The 12,171-nt window shown below is 48.2% G+C and overlaps 1 protein-coding gene across 2 annotated transcripts in view; it reads left to right on the forward strand.

Moving 5' to 3' along the window:
- Positions 1 to 7,321: 7,321 nt before the first annotated feature.
- Positions 7,322 to 12,171, forward strand: part of HIVEP1 (human immunodeficiency virus type I enhancer binding protein 1) — a 144,109-nt gene continuing 139,259 nt past the window's right edge. Inside the window, exon 1 of one of the 2 annotated variants that reach the window (XM_029242170.1) lies at positions 7,322 to 7,416. The gene's annotated coding sequence lies outside the window, so the exon portion shown is untranslated. Of the gene's footprint in view, positions 7,417 to 11,166; positions 11,381 to 12,171 lie in introns of those variants that run through there. The other variant, XM_029242172.1, reaches the window with a different exon arrangement.

Here is a 12,171-nt window from a genome sequence, read left to right on the forward strand (position 1 = left end):
TGGAGAAGCTTCTTATTAAACATAATAGGCTGTACTTGCTTTTCATCTTTAGCAATCTTTTGAAGAAAAGGGTGAGCAAAAAAAATTTTTTAATGTATCACAGTGGACCTCCACATCTTAGATCAACGATGAAATCCCGAGTCTTCTAAATGTGGGGGGAAAGGGAGTTAGTGTTGGGAAAACAGGCAGGAGGGTGTTGGTTAAGAGAAAATTGAGGGAATTGGAAAATGTGGTTGGAAATGATGTCAAAATTGTGGGTTATGGGTGGTTGTAAAGAGATAATTCTGATTTTAATTAGTCAGATAATCTATATTCGAGAAGCCTGATGTCAGGTCAAAACAAACTAGAAGAAAAAGAGAGATTGTGCAGTAATCTTCCTCCAGAGAATTCAGTGCACTTGTAAATATTAACAGGAGTAATTGAATTTAAGAGGGCAAATGTCCAATTCACAGACTTTGTAGAACCTAAAAATAATATTGTCCTGGGTTTAAGAATAAGCCATTCACTTCAAATTCAGGAGCAAAGAAGAGCAGTAGAATGGCAAGTAGTTACAAGTATGGAAATAAATGCTTACTTAAAAAGGAATCCAATTATGTACTGTGTAAACAAAGAAAGAAAGGAGGATACAATGAAGAGACTGGAAGAATAACATAAAAGACATTACACACTGTGATGGATAAAGAGAAGGAACTATTTAGATAGATACTTTTGTAGAAGTGGATACATCCAGATTACTTAATAAGCACTCATTGCTCTTTTGTAAAGCATCCCTAGAAAGTAGGTTATGATTATCACCCCATTTTACAGATGAGGACACTGTAAAATGCCCCTTAAAGCTTTAGCACATTAATCTTAGCTTGCTAATTGGCAAAGCGTCTAAATAGTAATTTGGCCATGATCAGAAACACTAATATTGCTTTCCGTTATCTGGGATCTTTAGTTTAACCTAGAAGAATGGTTCCTTTGATTTATCTGCTACACAACTGGACAGTATCCCATGATGACATCTCAGTACTACCATATATTTTACATTACCAGAAAAATCAAGCAAGCTTCAAGGATATCTTAGTAGCAAGAAATCCATACTCATGAGTATCTGCTAATATTTCTGCAGCATCCCAGAATTTCTTTTGTAAGTACTGCCCAAATTTATTCTGGCTTTCTTTGAATTTGTGAAAACAGACACAAATGAAATATTTTCCTGTGATTCGTTGCAGGGTGGCAGCTTGGCCTTTTGGGAATATGAATCAGACCACTGTCATAAAATAACTTGTGTTTGGAAACTTTTTTGAATAATAACTGGTTCGGGACAAGACTTATTTTTTCCTAACTAAGAAAATGAAAAGTTTCTTAATAAGAAATTTCATCAGAGATTTGAGTGAAAAAAGAAATGTGTGATTTTGTTTTAATGGTACCAAAATGGATACAAGACCATCAGATGCTCAGAATAGATACTTGTAAGGAATGATTATTGAGACAGTAAAAAATATATATTTTTGAAGAAAATTCAGAAGCTAGCCACCTTCCTTCCCCCAAACAGACTTTAGGGTAATAGAAAACTATGCCTTTAGAATATGACAAATAAGAAAAGATCTACTGTTAGGGAAATGTCTGATTTACCTTTCTGGAAATGATTTTATTTGTTCCACAGGGGTGGACCATGGAACTTTCTGAGAGAGCAGGCTTACGAAACTGTTGTGTGATCAGAGCTCAGGGAGGGACTGCTTTGACTCTCTTGTTACTATGTGAGGGATAGAATCTTGCAACCAGAAGGTTCCACAACAGTTGGGAACGACAGTTGTATGAGTAGCAAGTGGAAGACAAATGTGTGTCGTGTTACTCCTGCTCGGAGACTACATACTACGAGTGTGCCAAGATTTCCTGCTTGCATCAGTATTTTTTATACTTACTGAACCTCGTGTGTACGTAATCCACGAGTAGCAAAAAATCTTACAAATAATATCTACACCTTCTTTAGGTTGGGCATTCTTTCTGGCCGATGTTCACACACACACACGCACACACACACAGCCTTATTTAGATGACTTTTTTTTTTTTTTGCGGTACGCGGGCCTCTCACTGCTGTGGCCTCTCCAGTTGCGGAGCACAGGCTCCGGACGCGCAGGCTCAGCGGCCATGGCTCACGGGCCCAGCCGCTCCGCGGCATGTGAGATCTTCCCGGACCGGGGCACGAACCCGTGTCCCCTGCATCGGCAGGCGGGCTCTCAACCACTGCGCCACCAGGGAAGCCCTGGATGACCTCTTATAGCCCTTGTTCCGTTTCCTATCTTCCACTATAAATTAAGCTCCACCTCCTCCTGCAGAATTAAAAGAGCGGAAATTTAAAAAGCATGTTAAAGTTTACCATGAGCTGTTCTTGTCCTCTTATTAGTGGCTAACTCTTGTCGTTCATTTCCTTGCTGATCACTTATCTGTATACTAATATTATTTTTGTTCTCCTTGGCTTTTATACAGTCAGTTCTGCCTATTGCTCTTTCTCTGACTTGTCCCATTGTGGACTTTGACTCTTGATTCCTGGGCCCTGCTGCACTGATACCCATAGACATTTCGGCATAACAGGAACTGCTATGAAAAGAAGATACCGATAAACTCCAAAACTTCATCCAAGGAGCAGGCATGTAGAGAAAACTTTTTAGAGCCCGACGACATATGTAGAAAGCCAGAACCTGGTGAGTTTGGGAGCTGACAGGATTCGGGGTGGCAGGGAAGGTAGTGTAGCAGGTAAGTATACACTGGCAGTGGACATGTGTTGGAGAAAGAGGGTGCCTTAAAGCTGGTAGGGTTGGAGTTGTGGTGCAGGCAACTTATTTACAGGAAGAAAAGGTTACTTATAATCAATGACATCCAAGGGAACCTTGAACTGCTTAAACGCTGTGTTGAATCCTGTCTTGTAGCCTGGCCCACACACCTAGTGTACCCCTGTGTTGATGCTGAAATTCCATAATTATAGATATAACCCCCATTAAAATGAAAATATGCCGGCAATAACCTAATAACCCGGCATATTTTGAACCTGAGATATAAAATATATTTTTTAAACCTGAAAAAATATATATATTAAACGTGAAATCAGGTTCTACTAGATAGACCATCAAGGTGGGAATTAAATCTCAAAGAGGAGAAAGGTAACTTGGAAAAAAACACATCTGCTGCAGAACTGTGTTTAGGCGCCACGTGCTCTCCCAGCGCCTCGATGGCTCCAGGCGAGAGTGTAAAGGAAAGCTCAGGCTGACTAGGAGGCAGCAGGTGCGGGGCTTCAGGAGGTGATCTGTGCTACAGGTGGTGGGAGTCCCTGTAAGGCCAGATGTGATTGTACCTTGGACACGTTACTTAACCTCTCTAAGCCCGAGTTCCTTTATCAGTAAGGTGTGGATGACAACACCTTGCAGCTGCCAGTTATTATTTTTAAAATAACCTTTATTTGAGAATATTTTAGATCTCCAGAAAATTTATCAAGGCTGTACAGAGAGCTCTTGCATACCTGCATCCAGTTTCATCCATTGATAACATTTCTATATTATTACGGTACATTTGATCAAAAACAAGAAAATGCCATCAGTGCATTACTATCAACTAAACTCCAGGCTTTATTTGGATGTTACCGAATTTCTCCATTAATGACCTCTCTCTATTCCAGGATTCCATCCAGGGCACCATGTTCCATATAGTTATCAGGCCTCCCCAGTCTCCAGAGACTCTTTTCAATATTTAAAAGGTAATTAATGTTAAAGAACACTTAGTAGAGGGCTGGCCATGCAATAAGGAATTGGTCAACACTCACATATATATATTTATAACTATATGATAGGCACTATTCTAAACACTTTAGAAATACCGACTCATCTAATCCTCGTGATAATTCTATGAAGACTCCAGTTATATCCACTTCACAGATGCGTAAACCGAGGTTCAGGAATGTCAAATCAGTTGCCCGAGATTATGCATCTGGCACAGCTGGGATTCAATTCAGGCTGGCTGGCTTCCAAGTTCATGCTTTTAATCATAGGTTGCCTTTCTCCGCAAATGCTTAACACACGCTGCTCGTTAGTAGTAAACCCTGGAACTGGTGACTTCTCTCCAGTGTAGTAGGGGTATTACTAACTAGTTGTTTTCTCCCCTCCATTCCTCACTAAGAATATGTCTTTTTCCACATTGTTAGGTCATGGGTAAGGTTGTATTGTTTTAATTGAATGCTGTTGGCTCTTTCTGGCGTTCCCTAGTATGCACTTGTCAACATTGCTTATGAGGAATTCTTTTAGGAACCACAAGTATCACCTCTATCAATCACTTCTAGTACTTTTTCACCTCTTTAACAGATAGGACGCCAAATAATACTCATTAAACCCTTCTACTAGTTGGCATTGAACTAGGTGCTTTTTTTTTTTTTTTTTTTTTTTTTGCGGTACGCGGGCCTCTCACTGTTGTGGCCTCTCCCGTTGCGGAGCACAGGCTCCGGACGCGCAGGCTCAGCGGCCATGGCTCACGGGCCCAGCCGCTCCGCGGCATGTGGGATCTTCCCGGACCGGGGCACGAACCCGTGTCCCCTGCATCGGCAGGCGGACCCCCAACCACTGCGCCACCAGGGAAGCCCAAAGTAGGTGCTTTTAAATGAAGTTAGAGACTAAGTTCCTTGTAATAGCGTATCCTGTAAGGTTAATGGTATCAATATCGACATTAATGTGAATTAAGTCATTGTTCTTAAACCTTGACATGGTTACATTTAAAGCCATTTTCTCTTCTTCCTCTCAAGCATCACACCATACCAACTTCCCCATTTTCACCACACAATCTACCAGGTTCTCAAAACTGTGTGAAACAGTGGACTTTTGTTTTTTTCATTCCCTTTTCTTCTTTGTTTCAGAGAGGTACAACGTTATAGAGTTATTGTAATGTTTTTCAGAAAGTATAATCTTTAAGCTTTAGCATCTCAGTATCCTCTGGGTTCCAATCACAGCACTACCACTTACTAGCTTTATGGCTGCAGGCAGATTATTTAGCATTTCTAAGCCTCTCTTTCTTCATCTGTGGTATGGATTTATGCGGGGGAGTAAATGAGTTTATACAGGAAAGCGTGGCAAGTCATAAACTCTCAGTTAACTGTCAATTACCACCACCACCATTACTGCTGTATTCCTCCTGCCGCTGATACAAATACTACTATAACAATTTCTGCAATGTAAATGCTATTTACTATTACTGCCCATATAAATACTACTATTACTGCCCATACAAATGCTACTATTCCTGCCCATGCAAATGCTACTATTACTATTTTTGCTGCTACAGACACTACAGACAGTCCTGGACTGTATATTTTTTCACTATACAACGGTGCAAAAGCAAGATTCAATAAAAATCATACTTCTAAGTTTCTACTCTATTTTGATGTTTTCCCAGGCTAGCAATTCGCATGACTATGATACTGGGCAGTGGCCCCAAACCACATCTCCCAGGCAGCCACACCATCCAGACGGTAAAGAACCAAACACATACAACTATTCAGGTTTTCACTTTCAATACAGTATTCAGTAAATTACATGAGACATCCAACGTTTTATTTTAAAATAGGCTTTGGGTTAGATAATTTTGCCCAACTGTCGGCTAATGTAAGTGTTCTGAGCACGTTTAAGGTAGGCTAGGCTAAGCTCTGATGTTCAGCAGGTTAGGTATATTAAATGCATTTTTGCCTTACGATATCTTCAACTTACGATGGGTTTACTGGGCGTAACAGTACTGTAAATCAAGGAAGATCTGTGCTATCGCTATTTCTGCTGATACAAATACTACTATTACTACTACTGCCAATAAAAATACTACTATGACAGATCCTAAATCCATCAGTAACAATAATTTTCCTTAAAAAGATCATTCTCAGTCCAGATGTCTCCAAATGACATGCAGTATCATGTCTTAATTCCTTCTTAAGGATGCCCAAGAAGGCTTTTCTCAGCCCATTCTGTCTTCACAGGTCACTACCAGAGAACCCATTCTTCCTGTTTGGCTGGGACTGGAGAGGTGAATGCCTCTCATCAGGGTATAGTTATTCACGGCCTCCCACTTCCTCTCAATAGTGCCCTGGTTTGCAGGCTGCATTTATATGGCCATCCTTCTTTTATTTCACATTTACTTTGACTTTCTGCTCTAGCCAGAAAAACCATCACACACAGTTTACTTGCTGTCTCACCTTCAAGCTATTTCCCTTACCTGGAATGCTATTCTCAGACTATTGCCAAATCACGAACTTTCTCTCCTTCAAAATCCTACTCAGAACTCACCCTCAGGATGGAACTTTCTCTGATAATCCTGCCTTCCACCCAATCCAGAAAGCTCTCAGCAATCATGTAAGTAACTGTATAACTTTAATTGGCTCTGTTTATAAGTTGCTTCTTGTATCTTTTCCCCTCTAGGTATTTTTCCATGTGTTTATTCTGTCTCCATTAATTTGTAAACTCCCAGAGGGCAAGGTCTGAACACAGGTTGGTGTTGGCATAAAGTGGATGGACAGATAGGGCTGAGGGCTGAGTGTTAGCCTGTGCATTATTTCTTGCTTACTGATCTGTTAAAAAAAAAAAAAAAGCATGCTTTGTTAGTGCTTTGTTTGTGATGGTCCTGAGCCTGCTAATCTAATGTAAAAATATATCCAGTTTCTGCTAGTGACCAGTTAAGGAAGATAAAATCAACAGTTACAAGCTTTCCATAAAGGGAGGGGAGGGTGCTGGGAGATTCTGACCTGTAAGAATGGTATCTAAAAGGCATGTTATTACAGAATTTCTTTTCTTCAGAGGTATCTTGTCTCTTCAGGGCTGCAGGTCTAAGAAGGGAAATAATATTTACTTTCAAAACTGAGATCTAAAAACCAAACAAAGCCTCAGAAAACGTACAGTACCACCTTGTTCTAAGTTTGTGCTGAGTGGAGGGAAAATGAATCTAACTGAGAAGGCCTCTTTTCTGTGTGTCTAACAGAAAATGCCACATGGTCCAGCGCTCCAGGATTACTAGATAGACGGATTGTTCATTTCAGTCCAGGTAACAAAGGGAAGCGGGGCAAATGCTCCCTTCTCGCTGCGGGGCTAAGAAGTGGGAATACTTTACCGTGACCACCTGCTTCCCTCTCTTCAAACCAGCACGTAAAGTGCCAAATATCTGTGTATCATTCTCGGCGCGGAGCCCACGGTATAAACCCAACGTAGGCGGTGCACCAGATAACATCAAAGCCCCAGGCAGGGGCCAGAAAAGGGGGGGCAAAAGCAGCCGAGGGAATGAAGCGCCTCCCCCTAGCATTTCCTCTCACGCCCACTTCCAACCTAGGAGGCTTTTGGTTTCTGCTTTTGTTGTTTTTAAAATTAAAAGTTAAACCCAGGAAGCTTTGGATCAGAGTTTGGCGTGGCAGTTCGGGTAAGTTTTCCCTCGGCTCTTTTGTCTGGCGTCTGGCTGGGGAAGAGCCCGGGCGTGGGGCACAGTTGGCAGAGAGTGCGGGGCAGGTTTTGTCGCCGGGTCACCCCGAGGAGGAGGGGATTCGGCCGGTGGACGGGAAAGCCCAGCGCGCGAGGAGGGCGGAGGGCGGAGGGGAGGGACGGGCGGCGGCGTGACCCGGCCGACAGCTGGGAGGAACCTCCGGGATCTCCGCGTGGCGGAGGCGCTGCCGGGCCGCGCGCTGGGCGGAGGGCCGGGGCCGCGGGGCCGCGCCAGGGGGGAGCCCGAGCCGGGCGGGCCCGGCGGCCGCGTGGGAACCGGGGCAGGGGGCGCGCGGGCGGGGGCGCGGAGCCCCGTGGACGCGGCGGGATGGCGGGGTCCCCCGACGAAGCCCCGCGGAGGACTTGTGCTGGCCCTAACTACCCTGCGAGGAAAATGTGTGCGGAGCCTCTCTGTGACACTGCCCTCGCGTGAACCCCGCTCCCCAAGAGCGCTCACACGGCCGGGAGGGTGCAGCCAGAGAGGAAGGGGGCCCTAGGAGCCCCCTCTGTTTTTTTTTTTCTTTTTCAGAGTAGGGTCACCTCCCCCAGTGTTCCAGAATTTTTGACAGTTCAAACTGCTGTTTACCATTCCTATTTATCTTGTGGTTAAAAAAAAAAAAGCTTTTCCCCAAATTCCGTTTATAAGATACAATTTGAGAAATTGTATTCAATTTGCCACAAAATAATTAAAGCCGAAACTAGCTACTTTATAGTTTAGTTGGATTCCCCTACATTCTGATAACTAGGAAGTTAGAATTGTAGGCAGAATTAGGAAAAGAAATTGCACTTGGAAAATTCGGAACTTGAAAATGGGAAAATGTTCGGTATTATTATATATATTTCCAAAAAAAGATTAATTTGATGCTCAAGATAGTTAAATTGTGAATAGTCTATTTAAGAAAAAGGTTCTTTAACAAACTGAAATGACAAAATTAATCTATTACAACTCCAAATTGCATGTTTAATTTGTTAGAGAGTTCACAGCAATGCCAAATCCCATATAAACCTTGTGTTCACACTATGTATTTGTTATGGTAACAACTATTGGGTTAAAAATGTATTCAGTTAGCATTTTTGACTTAGCAGGTGACACAGAGTAGAGTCAGTTATCATCAGCCTACCTTAATCTTTATCGTCTGACAGATGAGGTGTACTTTCACATGTAAATGGATTTTTAAAAAATTATTTATTTATTTTTAACATCTTATTGGAGTATAATTGCTTTACAGTGTTGTGTTAGTTTCTGCTGTAAAACAAAGTGAATCAGCTATACATATATCCCCATATCCCCTCCCTCTTGTGTCTCCCTCCCACCCTTCCTATGCCACCCCTCTAGGTGGTCACAAATCACCGAGCTGATCTCCCTGTGCTATGCGGCTGATTCCCACTATTTTTTTTTAATTCAAGTTGTAAAGTTACATTTACATACGTTTTGTGATTGCAGTCCATTAGGTGTCATTTAGTTTCATACCAGAGATGATTTTATCACATCGAAAATGAAAAAAATTGCATTATTTCATTGCAAGGTTGGAAGCATAGTGTGCTAAACATTATTTCAAATTTAGGCAGTTGTTCGCTGATCTTCGCTTTTATGACCAAATCTACTTTTTAATGGGCATATTCCCCCCTTTACATGACACTGTTTTTGGTTACAAGCTCGCCATTATTGAGCATTCCATTTTTAATCATTCGCATTCTGGTGCATTAAGCTTTTCTTAGCTCAAATGAGCTAGAGGTAGGATTTCCTCAGGGGAATTTTAGGGGTCAACCCTAGGAGGAAAAACCTAGGTCTCTTTATGGAAGCCCCAGGGAACAAAACAATTCAAGTTTGCGCAGATGGCCAGCAGAGTGGGTGTACGGTCGTTCAGCATTTTTATTCCTTAAAAGGGGAAAGCACTTTGGTTTGTATATGAGAATTTTTTCTGCATCAGAATTGTTCTTTCACCTTATTCCTCCCAAGTTCAGCGTGGCTCCTTAAACCAGTCATTTGTGCCTGCTTGTTTAGGTGTACACGTGGAATTTCTGAGCCCCAAACTTCTAACGTTCTTTATTTAGGTCTAACCCTGAAAACCTTCATCATTACCCTGGTCCAGCCCCTCCTGATTACTTTTCCATAGATTCCACTCCTTGCTTCCTCTGTTGCTTTCTAGCAGCCGGGGTCAAACTCTGGCTTATGGTAATTACTCCTTCTTCCCCCTTTCTCTCCTCCTTGCGACCCTGTGGCCAGGTCGCTGCCCAGGCCCGCAACCCCCTTTTCCTGACCCCAAAGAGCCCTCTCCTCCCTGCCCCAAGCTGTCAGGCGGACCGGCAAGGGTTAACTGCGCTCGCTGCTCCGGCTCTGGGAACCACCAGCGGGCATTGCAGTGGCCTCTGGAATAACCTTGGCTTTCCTCAATCTTTTAATAGAACATCCGCCACCAAAAAGTAGTTTCAGTTCAGGGTTAAAAATATGTCCCCTTCCACCCTTCAACTCAACACCCCGCCCCCCTCCCGTTTTTTTATAAAGTTGTTTTTCAAAGTTAATGAGTTTCAAGTTTCACAATGACTTTCCCCTTCCCTCCACGCGTTGCTGAGGAAACCCCCTTGGGGTCCCCCCGCACCCTGGCCCGCCCTTTTCCCTCTCCCCTCCCCGTTTCGGCCCGGGCGGGGGGCGGGGCTGGGAGACCCCATGACGTCACCGGGCCGGCCCACATCCTGCTTTAAAAAGTAAAGAGACGGTAAAGAGAAACTATCGCCCCGCCCGTCCCCGCCCCTCTTCCCGGACCAACCGCGCCCAACTGCGCGACCCGGCCAGGCCTTCCCTGGGCCGCGTGACCGGCGGGCCCGCCCCTCCGCCCACGCCGGGCGCCAGTCCCCGAACCGGCGCGACCCCGGGCTCCCGCCCCTCGCGTCCCTAACCCCGCCCCTTCCCCCCTCGGGCCGCACCGCCCCCTCCTTCCGTCCCCCCTCCCGTCCCTGCGGCGGCCGGGCGGGGCTGAGCCGCGGGCGGGCAGCGGGGGTAGGCGCGGTCCCGGGCCCGCCCCGCCAGGGAGACCCGGGACTCCGGGCTCCAAGCGAGCCCGGACCCGGGGCACCCACCCTACCCCTACCCCACGGCAGGGCTGGGCAAGCGGCGGCGCCAGTCCCGCTGGGCCTCCGCCCCCGGGGTGACCCCGCCCCTCCCCCCGCAAAGACCCCGCCTTGGTCCCCGCCGGGGGACGCCCCCTCCCCCGCCCCCGCGTCGCAGCCCACGGCCTCCCCGCCTCCCGCCCCCGGGGATCCCCTGCTGCCCCGCCTACCCGCGGGAAAGCCTCCGACCTTCGCCCTCCCTACCCCGCGCCACCCGGCCCGCGCTCCTCCCGTCACCCCTAAAGACTCTAAACGTGCCCTACTCTGCCCCGGGGAGAGGTAAAGCCCGCGCCTGCCCTCCTCGCCCCAGACCCCGGGGTCCCCCCGCCCCGCCTCCCGCGGTGCGCGCTCCCGGCCTCGCCGCCCGGCCCCCCGGACGCCCCCTCCCCGGCGGCGGCGATCATGCCGCGGCCCCGGGCGCCGGCGAGCGCTGCCGCCTCTCCCTCTCGGCGCTTGCGGCCCCCGCCCGCGCGCCCCGCGCTCGCCCCCCCGCCCCCCGGCCGGCTCCCCTGTTTAATATTTCAGCGCTGGGTGGTGAGAGTGCCAGTAGCTGGCCTTTAGTGTGGCTGCTGCTGGGGGCGGCGGCGGCGGCGGGGAGAGGGACGGAGCCGGGGGGACCGGGAGCAGCAGCCGGAGGAGGTTATGTTTGTGTTTGGGGTTGTCAAGTGAAGGAGGGATCCCAGGCGCCGCCGCCGCGCGGGGGTCGAGGAGATTTCGAGCTGCGGCCGCCGCCATCAGCAGCGCAGCTCTAGGGCCGGCTGCAGCGGCAGCGGCCCCGCCGGGCGTCCTGGCAGCAGGTTCGGCGCGGGCTCCGTGGCGGGGGCGCTGCAGCTGGGAGGGCGGCGGGGGACCGGCGTAGTGGGGTGGGGGGCAGGACCACATCCCTCTCCGCGGGCGGGGGGCGTGCGGGCGCGCGTGTGTGTGCGTGTGTGTGCAACCGCAGACCTTGCAGAGGGGATGGCTGCTTGCGGGAGACACTTGCCACTTCTGGGCGCCCTCGCCGCGCGCGAGCGGCCCGAGCTGCGGTCCTGCGAGCCGAGCAGGTACGGAGGGACCCAGCCTCCCCGCCTGCGTTCCAGCCGCAGACGCATTCTGCAAGAGGGTGGGGGGTGAGGGAGGCCAGGCCTCGGCTTCCCAACCTCCCGGCTTTGTGGCTTGCTTTTCCTTTCGTTCTTTGCTCTAAGTGCCTGTTTACTCCTAGCCACCTGGGTAGTTTCTTTCCGGGTTGGGAGTACGCGCCTGCAGCAGTTGGGAAGAGGGCGGTGGGTTTGGGCGCGGGTCGGCTCCGGCTCGCCTTGGGGTCGGGCTGGCGAAGGAGTTGCTGCTGGAGAGGGGAGGGGGCGGCGGCGGAGCTGGCGGCGAGGAGGAGTCTCAGGGCTGCCGCGCTCGCCTCGCCTCGCCTCGCCTCGCCTCGCCTCGCCTCGCCTCGCCTCGCCTCGCCTCGCTTCGCCTCGTCCTCCTCCTCCTCCTCCTGCTCTCCGCATTCACTCTGGGCTCCTTCCTGAGCTGGCACTTCCATTCCCCCCTCCTCCTGGCATGCGAAGCGCTTTGTTCAGTGCAGCGTTGCGGAGGGGTTTTCCCAGGCTCC

Source organism: Monodon monoceros, unplaced genomic scaffold, assembly GCF_005190385.1.
Source record: "Monodon monoceros isolate NGI ecotype Baffin Bay Population unplaced genomic scaffold, NGI_Narwhal_1 Super_Scaffold_3, whole genome shotgun sequence".
NCBI lineage: Eukaryota > Metazoa > Chordata > Mammalia > Artiodactyla > Monodontidae > Monodon > Monodon monoceros.